This window comes from Cervus elaphus, chromosome 1 (assembly GCF_910594005.1).
Source record: "Cervus elaphus chromosome 1, mCerEla1.1, whole genome shotgun sequence".
Lineage (NCBI taxonomy): Eukaryota > Metazoa > Chordata > Mammalia > Artiodactyla > Cervidae > Cervus > Cervus elaphus.
Window position 1 is genome coordinate 52,000,650 of NC_057815.1, and position 22,689 is coordinate 52,023,338.

The following is a 22,689-nucleotide window of genomic DNA, read 5'->3' on the forward strand; positions in this document are numbered from 1 at the left end:
TTCTCCTCCTGTCCTCAATCTTTCCCAGCATCAAGGTCTTTTCAAATGAGTCAGCTCTTTGCATCAGGTGGCCAGAGTACTGGAGTTTCAGCTTCAACATCAGTCCTTCCAATGAACACCCAGGACTGATCTCCTTTAGGATGGACTGGTTGGATCTCCTTGCAGTCCAAGGGACTCTCAAGAGTCTTCTCCAACACCACAGTTCAAAAGCATCAATTCTTCGGTGCTCAGCTATCTTTGTAGTCCAACTCTCACACCCATACATGACCAGTGGAAAAACCATAGCCTTGACTAGATGGACCTTTGTTGACAAAGTAATGTCTCTGCTTTTTAATATGCTGTCTAGGTTGGTCGTAACTTTCCTTCCAAGGAACAAGCGTCTTTTAATTTCATTGCTGCAATCACCATCTGCAGTGATTTTGTAGCCCAGAAAAATAAAGTCAGCCACTGTTTCCCCATCTATTTGCCATGAAGTGATGGGACCAGATGCCATGATCTTAGTTTTCTGAATGTTGAGTTTAGGCCAACTGTTTCACTCTCCTCTTTCACTTTCATCAAGAAGTTCTTTTGATCTTCACTTTCTGCCATAAGAGTGGTGTCATTTGCATATCTGAGGTTATTGATATTTCTCCCGGCAATCTTGATTCCAGCTTGTGCTTCCTCCAGCCCAGCATTTCTCATGATGTACTCTGTATATAAATTAAATAAGCAGGGTGACAATATACAGCCTTGATGTACTCCTTTTCTTATTGGAACCAGTCTGTTGCTCCATGTCCAGTTCTAACTGTTGCTTCCTGACCTATATACAGGTTTCTCAAGAGGCAGGTCAGGTGGTCTGGTATTCCCATCTCTTTCAGAATTTTCCGCAGTTTATTGTGATCCACACAGTCAAAGGCTTTGGCATAGTCAATAAAGCAGAAATAGATGTTTTTCTGGAACTCTCTTGCTTTTTCGATGATCCAGCGGATGTTGGCAATTTGATCTCTGGTTCCTCTGCCTTTTCTAAAACTAGCTCGAACATCTGGAAGTTCACTGTTCACGTGTTGCTGAAGCCTGGCTTGGAGAATTTTAAGCATCACTTTACTAGCGTGTGAGATGAGTGCAATTGTGCGGTAGTTTGAGCATTCTTTGGCATTGCCTTTCTTTGGGGTTGGCTATTATGGAACTCAAATGAGAGGATGAATATGAACATGATTTAAACACTACTAAGTTATCTAAGATACATTTTGCAAAAGGGTCAGAACATAGTCAAGCCAGGCAAAAGCGAAGAAAAGCTTTGTTCACAGATCACTAAACAAAAATAGAGATAAGTAAGCTAGTTTTAAAATCCTCCAGCTAATGCTTAGTCTAGAAACAATTATAATAATTTTTTAAAAGAAACACACTGACGCTGATTTTTAAAATCGGTATGTTTCATTTTACTTCATTATTGGTTCCCCCTATTAACTAAAGGGTTGAGAATTTAAAAAAGTGAGTCTAACTGTTTTTATTTGTGACCTCATTGGCTTACAACTCAATGAAACTGTTTTAAAGAAACATCATTATTTTGGGGCTCTGAATCCAGTTACACTTGGCCATTTGTTCAGTCTCAACTTGAAAAGTGGGTTGTAATATTTTCCTTTATAATTAGTACTCCTGGAGAGTAAAATTAAATTTCTCATCTGAACATAGGAAAATGTAACATGTGCCAGAAGGGCCATTGCCAACCAAAATGGGCCTGACACCAGCTCTGAAATGTACTAAAGTCTCCCTCAACACCAGCAATCCATGGGCACCTGCAAAGGGGGTGGAAAGGCTGCCTTGCTAAGCCGCAATGCCCTATGTCTGTTTCAGAAGTGAAAGTCTGTTGATTTGCTGTCAGCTGATGCACAATGCACAGAGGTCACGCTGGCCAAAGGCAGCCCCTGGCACTTCCTAAGTGATCCAGAAATGTTGCCTGAGTTGAAGTGAAAAAAATAAAATAGCACATTACCTTCTGTGTGAGTCAACACCAAGCTTCCTTTCTTTTCTAATTTAAGTCCCCAAAGCACGACTAAAATGATCATTTTTAAAATTCTATTTTAAAAGCATTAATTTTAGATTAAACCAGATATGAGCCATCTTAGATTCTTTTTGAACAAGAATATCTCTTTTTTAATATTTCTTTTTTAATGTAAGTATAAAAATATAACAGAAAAAAAACCTACACTGAGAACTTGCTTTAAAGCTTCCGTTAGCAGTAAATGAATGATATGTTCAGTTGACAGCTAATCAGATTTAGAGAAAACATAGCCAATGCTCCAGTCACATGAATCTTTTTCCAAATAAATGAATGAATAAGTTGGATGCTATTTTAATATTTATGTCTACCTGGATACATATAGTTGTGCCTTCTTGCTGAATGTGTAGCTTGTTCAGTTGACTGTCTGGCAGATCTGTTTCAGCAGTCAAACCCTCTCATAGGTTAGTACAAGTTGAAAGTGCATAGATCTTAGGATCTCCTCACTAGTTTCCTAAACTACTTAGCCTCTTGGCGGTTCAGTTATATGAACTGTATTAAATGAGATAATGTGTGAAAAGTGCTTACAACATTGTAAGTGTTCCTGTGAAGAGCAGACATTGCTATTACACCCACAGAGAAAAAATTCCAGGCATTGTTAGTAGTAGGGTATCCACAACAGTAGTATCTGAAGCTGATGTTAGAACAACCTCCCCTCTCTTCCCCTTCGCAGCAAAGGAACAGAAGAAGCAATCAGTCCCAGGATTGGATGACCCCATGGGGTAAGTCATCAATGGCTCAGCCCTCTGGGTGCATCTGTACTTTACCCATGAAAATGAAAGGCAGGGACCTGATACTTCGGCGATCTCTCCTAGAGTCCTGGCAGGGTGGACATTTATCCAGCTTGCTTGAGCAATTCAGCCAACACAAGTAAAGCCAAAGGTGATCCACAGCCTTCACATTTCCCAACAGGCATCCCTAAGACCGCAAACCTCTGATGCACTGCATAAGAGTAGCATGACTTACTCCCCTCCTAGCAAGAGCTGTCGCTAACCAGCCAACACGGGTGCATGCAGAGACATTTCCAATGTTCCCTTGTTCTTTGGCAGTGTAAAAATGTAAAATCACAGATTTTACTCTTGAACTTAAGCTTACCCATAGTCACAAGTGTCAATTAACCAAGTCTCTGGAATAGCCATTTACAAATTATCAAAAACTTTAAGCATGTTTATAACCCTTAATATCCCAATTCTAGTTCTGGGAAATCATTTTAATGAACTAATCTAAAACATAAGACCTTTTTGGTCAAATTTTTTTTTGAGAATTTATCAGTTCAGTTCAGTCACTCAGTCCTGTCTGACTCTCTGCGACCCCATGGACTATACTAAGTAAAAAACAAGAAATAATCATCACACTATACCTTGATGAGTAAAGGGTAAGTGTATCATTCTGTGCATATTAAAAATTATGCCTATCCAGAATTCTGCTTATAGAATTTATTCTATAGATAGAGAAGTGAGTATGTGTGTATGCATGAACACACACACATATAAACATAAATGTCGGTTGGTACTAGAAAAGAAAGGGAAAGTGAAGTCACTCAGTTGTGTTTGACTCTTTGCCACCCCGTGAACTGAAGCCTGCCAGGCTCCTCCGTCCATGGGATTTTCTAGGCAAGAATACTGGAGTGGGTTGCCATTTTCTTCTCCAGGGGATCTTCCTCATTCGGGGATTGAACTCAGGTCCCCCACGTTGCAGGCAGACTCTTTACCCTCTGAGCTACCAGGGAATCCCAGAAAAGAAAGTAAAAACAATTTATATGGCCATTAATAGTAACATTCATAAAATGAAATTTGTAAATTTCATGTACTTCTATGTATACCTTTCTTTTATAACAAGCACATACTAAATTTTTTATAATTAAACTTATAGTTGAAGAAGCTATTTAAAAAGACTAAAGTAATAAAGCTGTGTGTCAGGAGGCAGTCCTCTGATCTGGTGTTGGGAGGTGGGGATATTGAGTGATATCCTCCAAACTGAGAGGGAACTTTGAGACTGAAAAATGAAGGAGGCAACCCCATAAAGTGCAATTATGAAGTTTACCTTGGGTAACTTACACACAGGCAGTGGCCAGAGACATTTGCAGCTGCACTCCGAAAGGGGTACGGGGGCCTTAAGGGAGCCAAAGTCAAAATCCGAATCTGACTGCTATGGAGAGGCATGCCCACGCCAGTGGGAACTGGGGAGAGGAAGAGGTTTCCTCCCTCGCCCTCCCTGGAGGTCTCAGGACCTACCATCTGGGTCAGCAAAAGGGATTCATTCTTCCAGTTTTCATGTCAGATGAAAGCAAGGGTACAGGTTGATAGGGAATTCATCTGGCTTAGGCGCATCCCTTGTGAGTAGGCTCAGTCACATAGAGGGGGTGGGGGCAGGTAGGACTGGGGGCCTGAGATGGAGCTGACAAAATGGAGTCCATGTAGTTCACCCATACACCTATTCTCTGGGAACTGTTGCCTGTGTACTGTACCCCTTAGTTTACAATTAAAGACAAGGCAGGTGTTCCTCCATTTAATCCCAAAGGCTGAAGTCATGGGGCGCAAATGCCAGGCACTGAGAGATCAAGCCTCCTCCCACGCACCCTGCAGCCCCAGATGATCATTCCTTCCCGATGCGATAGGCCACAGCGCCAGACCCTTCTCACAAATCCCAGAGAGTCTCCACCAACTGATCAGAAATAAAACCTGCCATAGTTCCTCATATCTAAGATGCCATTGAGTATAAGAGGCATTGATGACATCTGGGGAGAAGAAATCCTCCATTTCATGTGTGCATCAGCTCTAAGTTATGTTCTGACTACCAGATTTAAAATGGAAGTTTTTTAGGAGTTGTGAGATGCTGCTGTTGCCCTCCCTGGTCCAAGGCAGCCCTTCTTTTCTTTTCTCGCTCATGGCACTCTTGGCTTGCTGCCATCTTATCTATTGTCAAGAAGTGACAGCACAGATGTGAGTCTGGGGCTGGGCCCACTAGTCCACTCAGCTGGAAGAACAAGAGGATCTGGAAGTTGCTGACAAATTCGGAGTGGCAGGGAGCAGACGCAGCTTGGGCTGGGAGGTGGGCAGCAGGACCTGGGTCTTATACAGAGCTTCTCCCCAGAAGTAACTTCTAATTGGGTTACGGTCAAAGTTTCAAAAGAAACAGCCTTCCTCGATTTCTAGTCTTAATGCTCCCCTGTCTCTTAAACCCACAGCATGTGCAAACAGGCTTTTCTCTTTTTCTGCTCACTACAAAACACCCAAGGAAGAAAACACCCCTCCAGTTTTGGGAGTCGCTGCTCTGTGGGCTTGAGCAAACAACCTCTCTGAATCTGTTTCCTCATCTTTATAATATTTATAACACTTTTCTCAGAGATGGCTTGTGAAGTTTAAAGTATAACAGAGAGGGTATCCAGTGTAGAGCCTGGCATACAAGGGGTGCTCAATAACTGCTGGCTATGAAGAGTAGAATAATGATGAACATGGCTTCACCAGTGGATCAGTGATAAAGAACCCGCCTGCCCATGCAGGAGACACAAGAGATGCAGGTTTGATTCCTGGGTTGACAAGATCCCCTGGAGGAAGAAGTGGCAACCCACTTCAGTATTCTTGCCTGGGAAATCCCATGGACAGAGGAGCCTGGTGGGCTACAGTCCACAGGTTCACAAAGAGTCGGACACAACTTAGTGACTGATCACGCACACACAACAATGAACACAGTAGGAAACAGAGAAACTAACATATCCCCTGGGGGGGGGTGCTTGACCTGCTGCTGCTGCTAAGCCGCTTCAGTCATGTCTGACTCTGTGCGATCCCATAGGTGGTAACCTGAATGGAGCCTAAATATGTGAACAAATAACTTTCAAAACTGTTGACATGTCCAGATAGTTCAGGATTGTTTCTTACAATTTACCTTTCCTGAGAATAACTGCACTGGGATGAGCATAAAAAATTTAGTTAGGTGAGGTAGACTTCCCCCAGTTGGGTGAACTGTTTGCTCAAAGGGCAGGTGTATTAAATAGTAGCAATTAGACCTGGACAAAACTGACACAGCTTCCAGAACTACATTCAAGCCACATACACCCTAGCAAGATCCTACTCACTATCCAGAAACACCCTGAATTTCCAGTTGGGCAGTTGCAAACCCATCAGTGAGTCAGAGAATCTGGGGAAACAATTGTTACTAAGTCCCTTAATTCCTCTCTTTCCCCCACCCCCGAAAAGAAAGGCAAAATAGGATTAATTTGCAAGTCTTATTAACAGAGTAGTTCTAAAATGACTAATTATCATGCTTTTACTAATAGAGTCAGACTTTTTTATTCCAGAATCTCATTCTAGGAGAAAAGCTGGCCAAATGGAAGTGGAGTGTGGTGGGCTTGATTTTCTCCGTCTCTGAGCCCACATCCACAGCCCCTGGGGGCCTTACTGATAAGACAAGACAAGGCTACAGAAAGTGTTGAAAGAACAAGAAATAGAAGAACTACCTAGTTGAAAACCTGCATAATCAGCCTAAGAATTAGCAGAAGTTGTAAGAATGGTCCTCTGGGACTGCATGGATCTGTATTCTCAGCCTGAAACTTATGTTGAAGGAGAAGCAAGAACCTAGATTCAGGCTGGAGCAAACTGATTTAGTAACATGTATGAAATTACATTTGGAGGATGGGGTTGCTGTTAGAAACAGACCTACAGGGAAAAGATGTAAGAAATATCAGATACAGTCATGGGGGACCATTTTATGCTGGGACAAACAGCACCTCTCCAATAAGGTAGGATATATAAATAGACATATTTAATATTTAATAACTAGAGAAGAGGACATACAATTTAGCCACCCTTTTATTCAACAAGCATTTATTAATTACCAAGAACTAATTTCTGAGCTGGGCCCTAGGGATTCCAAGATGATTAAAATATGCTTTGTCCTCAAGGGACTGGCAGTCTAGAAGATTAAGGCCAACAGATGTAAGCAAAAGGGAAATTCACCCGAACCAAGGACAGTAGAGGCTTTTGGGGGGCTTGGTTTCCACTGGGTCTGGGGTTGGGGACTCAGAACAGCAGTGGCTTTACAAAGGAAGTGACCTTGGGCAAAGTCTCAAAAGAGGAGTGAGTGTTCACTAGGCAACAGACAGATTGGTAAATCCTGGTTCCTACTTAGAAGGCTGCAGCTTGGGGAGGATGCCCGTATGGAGAAAAGCCTCTTTCCTGAGCACACAGGGTAAATGTAATCTGCATGTCTCTGCAGTGAGGTCAGACTGGGCACAAATAAGTTGTTCAATAAGGATCAGGTGTTAGTCTGGTTCTTAGATATACCCCTCCAGGGTCAAAAGCCGCCCCTCTACGGGGTCACAGGAAACATGCTATGGCACAGCATCAGCCTCCATCTGGGTCGAGTAACCCCAGGTGAAATGCCAGGGTGGGTGATGGCACCAGCCAGCTGGACTGCTATTCCCAGGCGGCAGTAACTGTTGGTGCCAGGAGGCTTTGGAGCAAAGAGTTTCCAGGTGCAGGGGTTGGGAGTACTGAGTGTTGGACTCCAGAAGGCTGACCAGCAAGCTCTGACTGGTAAGAAAGGGGAAGAGCAACAGCAAATCCCCGCCTGTGCCTGCTAAGGCCTTTACCATCTGACCCTCCATTGCCTTAGGGAGCTGGTGCCCCTTCCGTCCTAGATTCATTTACTGTTTATGACCAGACTCTCATAGGCACTCTCTAGACAGCATGCCCTTCTGTCTCATTCTTCACATCCTCAGAGAGTCCAGTGCTCATTCTTGAGCTTCTTGAGCTGAATTCAAACCCACAGGGAGACACACAGCAGGCCAAGACCTGCTCTGGGGCTTCTGCGCTCCTGACATCCAGCTACCCTAGACTGGAGTCATATTCTGTGCCTAATATCTCGGTCCTGGTCTGTCTTGATCTCTCACGCCAATTAGGAGCATGTAACTGGCCTTAAGGGCTCCCCATTAAAGAAAAAAGATGCATTATTACAAGGGGCATCAGGACTTTAACTTAAAGCCAAGATCCTCTTAGAATACTATCTACTAAAGCCATCCTATTTTCCCCTGGCTAGGGGCTGGTTTCACTTGTGATAGACTGAAATGCTGGAAGACGACAAGCCCCAGACAGGTAGACTAGAGAGATGGTTGTGGTTTAGTGGAAAGAGCACACTTAGTGGTGTAGAGTATGACTCCAACTTAATATTGCATCTAGAAAATGGAGATCATCACACCTGGCTTACCTGCTTCCATGAGTTTGGGTAGCTGTGAACTGATGCAAGATAATCTATTGAGAAACAGGATCGAGTTGAGAATAGTGTGATCATGTTTCCCTACACATGTGCTCACATACATGCACACACCCCGGCTCATGTAAGTTACCTGCTTGGCCTATGTCAATAGGAGCTTTCCTCTTTTCAGAAAATCTACACGTTCTCCTTTCTCCCTGAGCCCCCACCCTCCCTTTAGCTCTCCTTCACCTGCACCTGTCCTCACCCTCAGTTTCAGGTCCTTTTTATCCACTTCCTCTTCTTCCATCTCCACACTTATCTGTCCAAATCCATCTATCACATCTGTGTCTCTTCCTTTCTAAAATGAGCCCCGCTAATGCGCTTAATCTCACCCCCCTGTCATCTCCACACACTAATCCTCTTACATCTCCTGTCTTCCTTGTCTACCATGGTTTCATCAACCGCCTACATCTTGATAGCCAGCCTGAACTCTGTCTTGAGCTTCCAATCCAAATCTCCAACTGACAGTGAACCTCTCCAACTACATCATATGCTGGGCCCTCCAGCACATGCAAAACTGAATGGTGACCTTCCCACTGAACTGTCTCCTCTTCCTGTATCTGACCTCAGCCCCAACATTTTACCTTTATTCACTTATTCCTGCAGTCCTTGCTTACTGAGCGTCTGTGTGTCAGACAACTTGAAAAGTAGTAGGAATATAACAGCCCTCATCCTCATACGATGGGAAGGATGGACCTTAATCAGACAGTCAAATGAGCACAACTACAGCTGCAGAATTTCCTACAAAGGAAAGATGTAAGTGTGATGAGAATGTAAGAGCACATAAGGGTGCTAAGGAAAGCTTTTCCAAAAAGCAACTTACAACATAAACACTGAGATCTGACAACTGAGTAGGCAGTAGGTAGGAGAATATGGGTTGAGTGTTCCAAACAATGAAAAATATTTATTTACAAAGGCCCTGGGGCAGGAGAAAACTTGGAGTATTTAGAGGAGACAAGTGTGTCTGGATCCCAGGGAGCAAGGAGGAGATGATATGAGAAGAGACAAGTTGGGACCAGACCTTGCTGGGTCTTATAGGCTGTTAGGAAATTTGTCTTCCTAAAATTAGTAATAAGTTGATTGTAGTTTGCCAAGCTCCTCTGTCCATGGAATTTTCCAGGCAAGAATACTGGAGTGAGTTGCCATTCCCTTCTCCAAGGGATCGTCCCGACTCAGGAATTGAACCCGGGTCTTCTGCATTGCAGGCAGATTCTTTACTGTCTGAGACACCAGGGAAGCCCATAATAAACTGACTACCTTTGATATTTATTGAGCACCTACTATGTATTAGGCACTTTTCTAGATACTGGGGGCACAGGGAATACAGCAGATAATGAAACAAAGTCCTGACCTCATGGAGCTGTCATACTGGTCACACAGGCCCCTGAAGCGTGCTCAGCAGAACCACTGTGAGGTGGCAAAACTGAGTGAAGGGAGGTCAGGGTGGTTGTCCGGGGGAATATGATGACCAGCTGGACTAAGACTAGGCTGAGAAGGAAAGAAGCTGGTGAATTAGAAAGATGCTTAGGAGGTGTAATCAACAGGACTTAGCGATGAATTGGTTGGGCATAGAATTTCTGTTTATTATGGTATTTTGTTGCTGTTGTTCTTATTATTTTTAAAAGGTAGATTCAAGAAGGTAAAGTCATAAAACTTGAGCTGAAGGGAAGGATCTAATCAAGAGGGAACAGTTGACTCTGCAAAAGGGAGAAAAGGTTATTGGCCATTTAAGGCTCCTGCGAAGGTAGGCAAGAGTGGTACCCAGAGCCAAAGGAGAGAATTTGGCTTTAGGAAGAGGGAGACAGCACATTATTTTAGCAGGAGGGATAGTGAGGAAAGATGCTGATAGATTTATTAATTTGGTCTTGCAAAGTTAATGGAGTTCTGGTCCAGGGATTTGCTTTTTATTCCCTATAGAACAAGAAACAAGGTCCATGATAAAAAAAAAGAAAAAGAAAGAAAAAATGATGTGGAAAGAGGTAGTGAAAGGTGAAAAATTAGGGATGTGGGAAATCAGCATTGAGGATCTGGGACCAAGAACATTTGAGAATAATTTAGTCAGGTTGCCAGGCAGGTTGAGGGCCTCCAAGATCAGTATTCCTGAGTGGCTGTATATGGTAGGTAGAAAAATGCACCCCCCCCCCAAAATATATTCAATTCCTAATCTCCAAAACCCGTGGATATAAATTTGTATGACAAAATATGTGATTAACTCAAGGATCTTGAGAAGAGGAGTTTGTCCTGGATTATCTGCTGCTGCTACTGCTGCTAAGTCGCTTCAGTCATGTCTGACTCTGTGTGACCCCATAGACGGCAGCCCACCAGGCTCCCCTATCCCTGGGATTCTCCAGGCAAGAATACTGGAGTGGGTTGCCATTTCCTTCTCCAATGCATGAAAGTGAAAAGTGAAAGTGAAGTCGTTCAGTCGTGTCCGACTCTTAGTGACCCCATGGACTGCAGCCTACCAGGCTCCTCTGTCCATGGGATTTTCCAGGCAAGAGTACTGGAGTGGGGTGCCATTGCCTTCTCCGTGGATTATCTGAGTGGACCCTAAATGCAATCACATGGGTCCTTAACAGAGAGAAGCAGAGCGAGTGTTGACAGAGAGGCACAGATGAGGAGGCAATGTGAAGACAGAGGCAGAGGCTGGAGTGATGTGGCCACAAGACAAGACTTCATATAGCCACCCAAACCAGGAAGAGACGGGGAACAGGTTCTCCCCAGAAGCCCCCAGAGGGAATGTAGTCAAGTTGACACCTTCATTTGGGCCTAATAAAGCTGGTTTTGGAATTCTGGATTCCAGAACTGTGAAAGGGTAGATTTCTGCTATTTTAAGCCACCAAGTTGGTGGTAATTTGCTACTTCTGTCCTAGGAAACTAACACCATGTCAGTCTACCAACCTGTACTACAGAGTGACTTTCTCTGCATACAGGGCTCAAGTGCAAGCACAAAGAAAGGAAAGAGATGTGTTCACTCAGGTTGGAGCTTTGCCAGTTGGGTATAAAGATAAATGATAAGGAAATTCTGGGCTACGGCAGGAGTGTTACTGAGATGATGAGTTTAGATGAGGAGTGAAACTGAGCGGGACCCTGTGGGATCTTCCCAGATACAAAAGCTATTCCATGTGCCCTATTTCTTATTTGTGGGCAAAGACTTTGGTCTCCTAGGCTTTCCTGAGTTTCAAATAGCAGACTCAAGCAGTTGCTAACTAGAGAAGTGAAGGAATGCTGAAACAAAGGAAAAGCTGTCAAGAAACTAGTTTATAAGAGACTATTCTGAGCAACTATGTGCCAATAAAATGGACAACCAAGAAGAAATGGACAAATTAGAACAGTATAATCTCCTAAGGCTGAACCAGGAAGAAATAGAAAATACGAACAGACCAATTACTCGTAATGAAATTCAATCAGCCATCTTAAAATTCCCAATAAACAAAAGACCAGGACCTGATGGCTTCACAGGTGAATTCTACCAAATATTTAAAGAAGAGTTAACACCTATCCTTCTGAAACTATTCCAAAAAATTGCAGAGGAAGGAACACTCCCAAGTTCATTCTATGACACCAGCATCACCCTGATACCAAAACCAGATATCATACACACACACAAAGAAAATTTTAGGCTAGTATCACTGATGAACAGAAATGCAAAAATCCTTAACAAAATATTAGCACATAAAGTCTAACAATACATTAAAAGGAACATACATCATGCTCAGGTGGGATTTATACCAGGGATGCAAGAATTTTTAATATCCACAAGTCAATCAATGTGATATACCACATTAACAAATTTAAGAATAAAAACCATATGATCATCTCAATAGGTGCAGAAAAAACTTATGATAAAATTCAACAACCATTTAGGATAAAAACTCTCCAAAAAGTGGGCATGGAGGGAACATACCTCAACATAATAAAGGCCACATATGACAAACTCATCACTAACATCATACTCAACAGTAAAAACCTGAAGGCATTTCCTCTAAGATCAGGAACAAGACAAGGATGCCCACTCTTGCCACTTCTTTCAATATAACTTTGGAAGTCTCAGCCATGGCAATCAGAGAAGAAAAACAAATAAAAGGAATCAAAATTGGAAAGGAAGAAGTGAAATTGTCATTGTGTGTAGATGATGTGACACCACACATAGAAAATCTTAAAGATTTTAACCAGAAAACTACCAGAGCTTATCAACAGATTTGGTAACATTGCAAGATACAAAATCAACATGCAGAAATCCATTGCATTTCTATACACTAACAACAAAATATCAGAAAGATAAATTAAGCAATCAGTCCCATTCACCATCACATCAAAAAGAATAAAATACATAGGAATAAACCTACCCAAGGAGGCAAAAGACCTGTATTCCAAAAACTGTAAGACACTGATGGAAGAAATTGAAGACAACACAAACAGATGGCAAGATATACTGTGTTCTTGGATTAGTTAGACAAATCAATATTGTTAAAATGACCATACTACTCAAGGCAATCTACACATTCAATGCAATCCCTATCAAATTATCAATGGCATTTTCCCTCAGAACTAGAACAAATTATTTTAAAATTTGTATGGGAACACAAAAGACATCAAATAGCCAAAACAATCTTGAGAAGGAAGAGTGGAGCTGAAGGAACCACATATCCTGACTTCATACTATAATACAAAGCTATGGTAATTAAAACAGTAAGGTACTGGCACAAAAACAGACACAGAGATCAATGAAATAGGACAGAAAGTATGGAAATAAACCTGTGCACTTATGATCAATTAATTTGTAACAAAGGAGGCAAGAACATACTGAATAAAATGAAGAAAAAATAGTCTCTTCAATAAGTGATGCAGGAAAAACTAGACAGCTATATGTAAAAGAATAAAATTAGAACATTTTCTAACACCATAACAAAAATAAATATCAAAATAACAAAAATAAAGTCAAAATGGATTAAAGGCCTAAATGTAAGACTGGATACTATAAAACTCCTAGAGGAAACATAGGCAGAACACTCTGACATAAATCACAGCAATATTTTTTTGGACCCATCTCCTAGAGTAATGGCAACAAAAACAAAAAGAAACAAATGGGACCTAATTAAACTTAAAAGCTTCTGCATAGCAACAGAAACCATAAACAAAATGAAAGACAACCTATAAAATGGAAGACAATATTTGCAAACAATGCAACCCACAAGGGCTTAATTTTCAAAATATATAAACAACTCATACAGTTCAAAGTCAAAAAACTGAACAGCCCAATTAAAAAATGAGCAGAAGACCTAAACAGACATTTATCCAAAGAAGACATACAGATGGCCAATAGGCACATGAAAAGATGCTCAACATCAAAAATCTACAAATTATGAATGCTGGAGAGAGTGTGGAGAAAAGGGAACACTTCTACATTGTTAGTGGCAATGTGAATTGGTACAGCCACTATGGAGAACCATCTGGAGGTTCCTTAAAAAACTAAAAATATAACTACTGCATGATATGATCCAGAAATCCCATTCCTGAGCACATACCCAGAGAAAACCATAATCCAAAAAGATACATGCACCCAAATGTTCATTGTAACACTATTTACAATAGCCAGGACCTATGGAAGCAACCTAAATGTCCATTGATAGAGGAATGGATAAAGAAGATGTGGTACATATATACAATGGACTATTACTCAGTCATAAAAAGAATGAAATAACATTCACAGCAACATGGATGGACCTAGAGATTATCATACTAAGTGAAATAAGCCAGAAAAAGACAAGTATCATATCATTTTACTTATATGTGGAATCTAAAAAAAAAATGATACAAATGCACTTATTAAGCAGAAACAGACTCACAAATATAGGTTTAAAAAAAAAAAAAACTATAGTTACCAGAGGGGGAAGCAGGGAGAAGGATAAATTAGGAGTTTGGGATTAACATACACACCCAGGTGGTGCTAGTGGTAAAGAACCCACCTGCCAGTGCAGAGGACATAAAAGACATGGGTTCAATACCTGGGCTGGGAAGATCCCCTGGAGGAGGGCATGGCAACCCACTCCAGTATTCTTGCTTGGAAAGTTCCATGGACAGAGGAACCTGGCAGGCTACAGTCCATGGGGTCACAAAGAATCAGACATGACTGAAGCAACTTAGCACATTAATATATATAAAATAGACAAACAATGAGTACTGTATAGCACAGAGAACTATAGTCAGTATTTTGTAACAGTATATAATAGAAAAGAATCTCAAAAGGAACATATACAATTATATATAGGCATAAAGATATATGAGAATATATATGTATATTCTTTTTTAGATTCTTTTCCATTATGTGTATATATTTGAATCACTTTGCTGTATACCTGAAACTAATATAACATGGTAAAATCAGCTACAGTTCAACTTAAAAATGTATATAAAAAAAGAAACTATAGTTCAGTAATAAAACAGAATCACAGGACTCCCAGTTCCTCCTTCAAGAACATACATAACAATCTGATCCATATCTTTGAGTTGTTTTGCAGAAACTAAGACCCAGGTAGAAGATGTTGACCGTCAGTACATAGACCCCAGATTGGTTGGAACCACAGATTGATGATTAAGATTCCTGAAACATCACCCTGTTATCTCAATACTACCCTGGTATCTCAATACCCAGTGAGATTAGATTGACTCTGCTGTATATTAGGTGAGCAGAAGCAAGTTCAGTTCAGTAACAAGAGGAGAGAGAAAAGAGGAGAGGGCAGTAGATGGAGAGTGAAGGGCTCAACACATTGGCCATCAACACCTGGGGCCAAGCATAAAGCCTTAGAGTCCTACACAGCCCTTCCTTTGTTCCTGAATTCAAGAGGTCAAGAACTCTGGCCACCCTTCTCTATAATGTCTGAGACATTCATCTCTTGATGGGTGGGCCTCAATCTCTCACCAGGGTTCTTGCCACAAGCTCCTAACCAGCTTTCCTATACCTGATTTTACCTTCTCCAAACTCTTCTAGATTGATAAGGGTTTGCCAATGCAAATTTAACTAAGATTTGTTTCCCTAGTCTAAAACTCTTCCATATCCTTCTCTGTTGCCAACAGACATATTTTTGTTCGTGTTTGGTACACAGATAGGTCTGTAATCGTAAACTGGCATGGAAGGGGATTTAGATTCTGCCTTTCATCATTTTCATCTCATGCCCCATCCTATGCTCTGCTGCTGCTAAGTCGCCTCAGTCGTGTCCGACTCTGTGCGACCCCATAGACAGCAGCCTACCAGCCTCCCCCGTCCCTGGGATTCTCCAGGCAAGAATACTGGAGTGCATCCTGGAATTCCTTGCCATTCCCAGATCACAGCACTCTTTTTCATGCCTCCAATCCTTTGATCATGCTCTCCCCTCTGCCTGGGCTATCCTTTCCACAGGCTCTGAGATTCATTTAAAGATTAGCTTCTCCTATGCTAACCTAATAATAATTGCTGTGTGTGTGTGTGTGTGTGTGTATTAGTCACTCAGTCATGTCCAACTCTTTGAGACCCCATGGACTATAGCCTGCCAGGCTCCTCTGTCCATAGAATTCTCCAGGCAAGAATACTGGAGTGGGTTGCCATTCTCTTCTCCATGGGATCTTCCTGACCCAGGGATCAAACCCGGGTCTCCTGCATTGCAGACAGATTCTTTACTAACTCAGCCACCAGGGAAGGCCCCAATAATAATTGCTAATAACTGCTAATATTAAGTCTCCATGTATTAGACATCATGTTACAACCTTTTCCTAGAATTACCTTATTTGAGTTACCCAATGAAGTAGGTACTATTATTCTTTCATTTTACAAGGAGGAAAAAAACAGGTTTAAAGGGGCCACAGAGTGGAGATGTGGTATCAGGCTTTGAACTTGGGTCTCTTAGGCTCTAGAAGTGAACTCTCAACACAGTATTACCTAACAAGGCAAATAGGACCTTCCTTTGCACTTCAGAAGCCCAGTGTCCATAATCTCAAGGTGTAGTGGTAATGACTATGAAAGTTATGATAACTAATGCTTAAGAACAGACTATGTGCCAAGGACTCTGATTGCCTTTACAGGTTTGAGCTCTTTATTATTTCAGACAAAGAAATGGAAGCTAAGAGGGCTAAAATCACACAGGTAGCAAGAGTAGAACAGGGATTGAAATCCATGTTAATTTGAAAAGCTGTAGTCTGAATTTATCTGCTATCTGTAGCCTAAGATTTAGAACATGGATGTGCACAACAAATGTTTAAGTGAAGCACACATGAGCGTCATTATCATGAGGTGGCACTTAGAGCCATAGCAATAGATGAGTCTGGGTGTAGAGAATGGACAAAAAGGGTCATAGGACTGAGCTTGAATGGTGCAACGTTGGGCAGTGTGTCTCATTCAGGGCTATTTTATCCCCTAGGACTTCCCTGATGGTTCAGACAGTAAAGAATCTGCCTGCAATGCAGGAGACCTGGGTTCAATCCCTGGGTCAGGAAGACCCCTTGGAGAAGGGAATGGCTACCCACTCCAGTATGCTTGCCTACAGAATTCCATGAACAGAGGAGCCTGGTGGGCTACAGTCCATGAGGTCACAAAGAGTCAGACACAACTGAGCGACTAATAAACACACACATACACAGGGAACATTTGAGAAAGTCTGGTAACATTTTTGATTGTCACAGTTCATTTGGGGAGGGGTTGCCACAGGCCTCTGGTGGGTAAAAGCCAGGGATGCTGCTAAACACTCTTCAATGCACAGCACAACTGTCCACAACAAAGAATTATCTGACCCCAGTGTCAATAGTGCCAAACTTGAGAATCAGAGATCCAGAGGTCAGATAGAAGGGAGAAGCAGATAAAGGCACAACAACAGTCAGAAAGGAAAAGACATAAGACCAGAAAGACATGAAAGGAGAATGCTTTAGGAAACAAGGAGTGGTGAGCCCTCTCTGATGGAGAAGGATGTGTAAGGAAGTGATAGAGGAGAAGAGTCTACTGACAAATGGAGATCACTGAAGGACTGCCAAGAGTCATTTTGGTGGATAATATGACTAAATGCATCCTGGTGGAGGCTGAGAAGTGAATGGACAATGAAGACATGGGAAAAACATGTGCAGGCACAACTGTCTTGAGATCCTTGGTTCCGAAGTGGGGGCAGAGAAATGAGGAAGTGTTGGAAGAGTTATGGGGTGTGGAGTTATTGGAGGCACTGCCGCCTCCCCAGCCTGGACCTTGACCAGCCTTTTCAATGGTACCCTGGTTGCCTCTCCTCATGGCTGGATGCCTGTTCCCACCTTCCATTGTAACCCCAGGGTTTGCACCCTTGGGGAAATCACACCATCTGCTCATTGAATCCTGTAACCAGACTCTCAAGAGTTGATGGAGAGAGTTACAAATCTAGTCTGAAAGTTCTTCCTAGAAATGTGTGTTTTCTAAATGGGGTCTCCCTGTTGCGAGGTAATCCTTGTGTCCATCCCTCATGGACTTTCTACCACATTCTTCCTCCACTTGTTCCCAGCCTCTTCCATCTCCTCACTCCTCAGTCTTGTCTTTGCCCCTTTGCAGGTGAGCTTGCCTCTGCCTACTAAACATCTGTTGAGCACATTTCAGGCCAGGTTACAATCAATATGCTTATATATTTATTAAAAGGTGGTCTGTGGAATACCTCTTTCAAATTTACTTAGGTTCTCTGCTCCAACTCCTCATTCATTTAGACGCATAGAAGCAAATTCTCTGGTGGGGGCCCAGAGAGATTCATTATAAACAAGAACCTAGGAAATTCTTATGTTCACTACAATTTGAAAACCACCACTGTACATCATTTCATTTTCTCAATACTTCTGTTAAAGTCAATTATATGGAGAGCATCCTATGTGAACTCTTACTTTCATTTCTTGTTCATAACTGTTCTGTATTTTCACCAGTTTCCCTTGCCTTTGTCCTGTTTCAAATGAAGAAATATCCCTCCTATCCCTGATTAAACCATGTCCTCTTTAAAAAGTTGCCTTTGATCCAAACTGTTCCTTTCTCTTCTGGTATTTTGATATATCAACTGATTATATGATGACAATGATGACAGTGGTAGCTACAATGCCTATCATTTATTGATCATTCAGTATGAGCCAGCTACTAACTTTGATGTCTTTTTTATTATTTCATCTGATCTTCAAATATTTCTTCTACTTCTTTCTCTTTGTCTGGTATTACTATCACATGTATGTTATACCTTTGAGCATTGTCCCACAGTTTTTAGATATTCTGTTCTGATTTTTTCATTCTTTCTGTTTCTCTTTACATTTTAGTTTGCAAGTCTCTACTGAGAAATCTTCAAGCTCACTGATGCTTTCCTTGGCCATGTCCAATCTCCTGGTGAGCTCATCAAAGGCATTATTCATATCTGTTACAATGTTTTTCATTTCTAGCATTTCCTTTGGATTCTTTCTTAGAATTTCAAACTCTTTGCTTACATTACCATTTGTTCTTGCATGTTGCCCACTTTTTATTAGAGTCCTTAGCATATTAATCATAGTTATTTTAAACCTAGTCTGGTAATTTCAAAATCTGTCATATCCAAGTCTGGCTCTAATGCTTGCTTTTGTCTCTTCAGGCTGTTTTTTTTTTTTTTTTTTCTTGGCTTTTAGCATGCCTTGTAATTTTTTTGTTGAAAGCCAGACATGATCCATAGGGTAATAGGAACTGGGGCAAATAGGCCTTTAGTGGTGAGGATTTATGTTTATCTGGCCACATATGAGTTAGGCTGTGTGCTTAATGTTTGGTGTGGTGTGGATGTCAATCTCCTCCAGCGACTTGATTTTTGTCTCCCCTATTATCTTTGTTTTTTCCTAGAAATTCCTTAAACAGAGTTTGTGCCTTGATTTACACCAAAGTCCCGTTGGTGTGATGGAAAAGGGTTGGGAAGGGGAAGTAGTCTAGAATCTTATTAAATCTCAGGCTTTTTATCCAACCATAGTCTCTGGGATGTGATCTTTAGAAGAGTTTCTTGATCTTTTTTTTAAAATTCCCTTTATATGAGACAAGAAGGCTAGAGGGGCTGGAGTTGACTAACTGCCCTTCCCTCAGGTTAGATAAGGCTCAGGTAAAGTAGTTTCCCTTAAGGAAAGATCTTTGTTAAGATGAATGATCTAGATATATTACGAAAAGGTTATTTTCTCCACTCCTTCTACCTGAAACTGGAGAGGATTTTTCTGATCTTCACTGTGAGAACCTGGTGGGACTCCTGGAGGTAAAATTCACAAATGTGTGGTGACCCCCTAACACTGAGCTCCTCGGAGTCTGACTATCAGGTTTGTCCACACTCAGCGTTCAGCCTGTAGCTACTCATAAGTTACTGTGTGAGTATTCTGATCAGTTACGGTTTCTAGCAGATTCTGTTCCTATTAAGCTGTGATTCTCAGTGTTTCTCATCTCTCCAGTTTGGGGGTGAGGAAGGGCAGTTTGCCTTGTGACCTCAAATCACTGATGGATCTAATTAGAGTTGTTTTCAGTTTTTCAGTTTTTTTGTGTGTATGTGAGTACAGGAGCAGTGATTTCTAAGCTCTTCACATGTCACAGCAGAAACTGGAAATCCTTATCTAATCATTATAAGTCTTTGAATTAGTATTATTCCAAACTAACAGGCAAGGGTAAATTAAGTGACCCAAGCTTACGCAGTTCAGTGAGAGATGGAGTGGTTATGTTGCCACTAAAATGGCAAAATTAAACTGGGACTCAGACAAAGTCCTCTTTTAGGATCCAGAAAGACAGTTGCACAAGTCCAGGTGGCTTAGGAAAAAGGCCAGGAGATGAGCATGAGCAGGCATCCTCATACGAGAACATGTGAAGAAGCCCGGGATGTCTTTGAAGCTGACTTTAGGAAGGAAAATTACTGAGTGGGGGCCAGAATACTTGTCCTTACACAGAGTCAGTGTCATTTCACTGTCAAAAAGAGCAACTGGTTTTAGAGCTGAATTCTAAAAGGCACACTTGGGCTTCCCTGGCAATCCAGTGGTTAAGAATCCACCTACCAATGCAGGTGACATGGGTTCGATCCCTGGTCCTGGAAGGTTCCACACGCTGTGGGACAACTAAGCCCATGTGCCACAGCTGTTGAAGCCTGGGAGCCCTAGAGCCTGGTTTCTGCAACAAGAGAAGCCACCGCAATGAGAAGCCCACACACCGCAACTAGAGAGTACCCCTGCTTGCTGCAACTAAGAGAAAGCTTGCACAAAGCAGCAAAGACCCAGTGTAGCCCCTCACAAAAAAGCACACTTAAGAAATTGACAGTATTTATTGCCTTCTATATACCAGACACTGTGATAGAGCCGAACAGACACGTGCTGAACAAAGCAATGTTCCTACTCTTGTGAATTTGACGTTGCAGTGAGGGAAAATAGCTAACACACCAGCAAGCCCATACCAACCATGTCAAGTGGTGATCAGTCAAAAGAAGAAAACCAAACTGGGTAAATGGGATTAACAGTGATGAGAGTATTGTTTTAATAAAATATGGTTGGAACTGGACTCTGATAAAAATCAGGTTTCAACAGGAACCTGAAAGAAGCAAAGTGGTAGGAGTTATGGCTATCTGGGGGAAGAGTATCCTGGGCAGAGGGAAGAGGAAATACACAGCCCCTGAAGTGTGCACGGCTGGCTTACTTGAGAGTACAGCCTCATTTAATCTGCAGAGACATAGGCTGTGAGGACAGTGATGAAATACGTTGGATAAAGGATGCCAAATTGGAAGGACCTTTTTTTTTTTCCCTTTATTAGTTGGAGGCTAATTACTTTACAATATTGTAGTGGTTTTTGCCATACATTGACATGAATCAGCCATGGATTTACATGTGTTCCCCATCCTGATCCCCCCTCCCAATTTGAAGGATCTTGAAATGCTGAAGAGATGGAACATGTTGAATAATCAATTTATCAAGACAACATTCTAAGGTCTTGACCTTGACTAAAAGAAGGTAATTGCACAAGAGGGCTTCCCAGGTGACACAGTGGTAAAGAATCCGCCTGCTAACGCAGGAGAGGCAAGAGATGTGGGTTTGAACACTGGGTTGGGAAGATCCCCTGGAAAAGGGAATGGCAACCCACCCCAGTATTTCCAGAATTCTGGAAGATTGCATGGACAGAGGAGCCTGATGGGCTACAGTCCATGGAGTCACAAAGAGTTGGATATGACTGAGTGCACGTGTGAGCACATGCACAGAATTGCACAAGAAGGGGATGTGCAAGTTGGGGTACAGAAACCACATGGTATACAGATGGGAACTTTTTCAACACCTTGGCTTCCTCCAAATGAAAGAAGGACTAGGGGACATTAGATATCAGTTGGGAGTCAACTGGAGGGACTGTTTTGTGTCCAAGGGGAAAAACCAGACAAAGTTACTTGGCGAAGGTAACATATTCTCTCTAAAAGGAAGCTCTGAGCTAGACTTCTCTTCAAGTTCCCACATGATCAGCTGTGATAAAAAGTGATATTCTAATACATATTGAGAGCCAAAAAACTATTTGATAGAGAAACTTGGGACTCTATCCCAAGGAAATGATGGGAAACCTAGAAACACAACGTCCATAAGGGGAGGGATTTTTGTCTGTTTTGTCACAGCTATATTCTCTCGGCCCAGAAAATGCCTTGAACATAATAGGTGTAATAAATATTTGTTGCAAATAAGTAAATGAAAAGGTTTTCTTCATAAAAATTACCAGTAATATTTTAAAAATTTACCTAAGTATGCTACAATAGGCTTTTGTATAAATAAATTATGATCCATCTGCTCTTTGGATGTAACTGTTTTGAAAAGCAAACAGATGGTTTACAGGTTTGTAAAACCAGAATTAAGATCTATTCTATAAAGTAGTTAGATCTGGAAGGAAGGGTCATCATTCTCATTCAAAAGATGAGAGGACTGCAAGGCCACACAGTGACACTGATATTTTTAAGCTACTTAATACGCACATGATAAAAGTGCTTTGGGGGCAATAAACATTATCTATTGTCTGCTAAACAATTCTGTCATGTATTTGCAAATGATTTTCAGAGCTTCAGAAAAATAGATGTGGAAACAATGCTAGTTCCCATGCAAGAAAGCATGAGACCAACTAATGCCAGCAAACAAGAGGTAGGGCCAGAAATTCTAGCAGCAGTCATCCGTCAATTTGGAAAACATTTATCAGCTGGCCAGGGTGCCAAGCCTTGGTGAGGCCGTGGGAATACAGAGATGGCTGCAGCCCAGCTTCCAGCTTCCTGCCTCTTTGCAGAATCTTGCAGGGGAACAGGGATTTAACACATCAGGGCTATAAAGTGTGCAAAGAACTAGAGTTAAAAAAACAAATGTATATTAATATGTATATACATAGAATCTAGAAAAATGGTACTGATGAACCTACTTGCAGGGCAGGAATAGAGACATAGAGAACAGAC

The 22,689-nt window shown here is 41.7% G+C and overlaps 1 protein-coding gene across 1 annotated transcript in view; it reads right to left on the minus strand.

The window, feature by feature from the left end:
- SPON1 (spondin 1) overlaps positions 1-22,689 on the minus strand; it is a 302,372-nt gene that overhangs the window by 248,080 nt on the left and 31,603 nt on the right. The window lies entirely within an intron of this gene.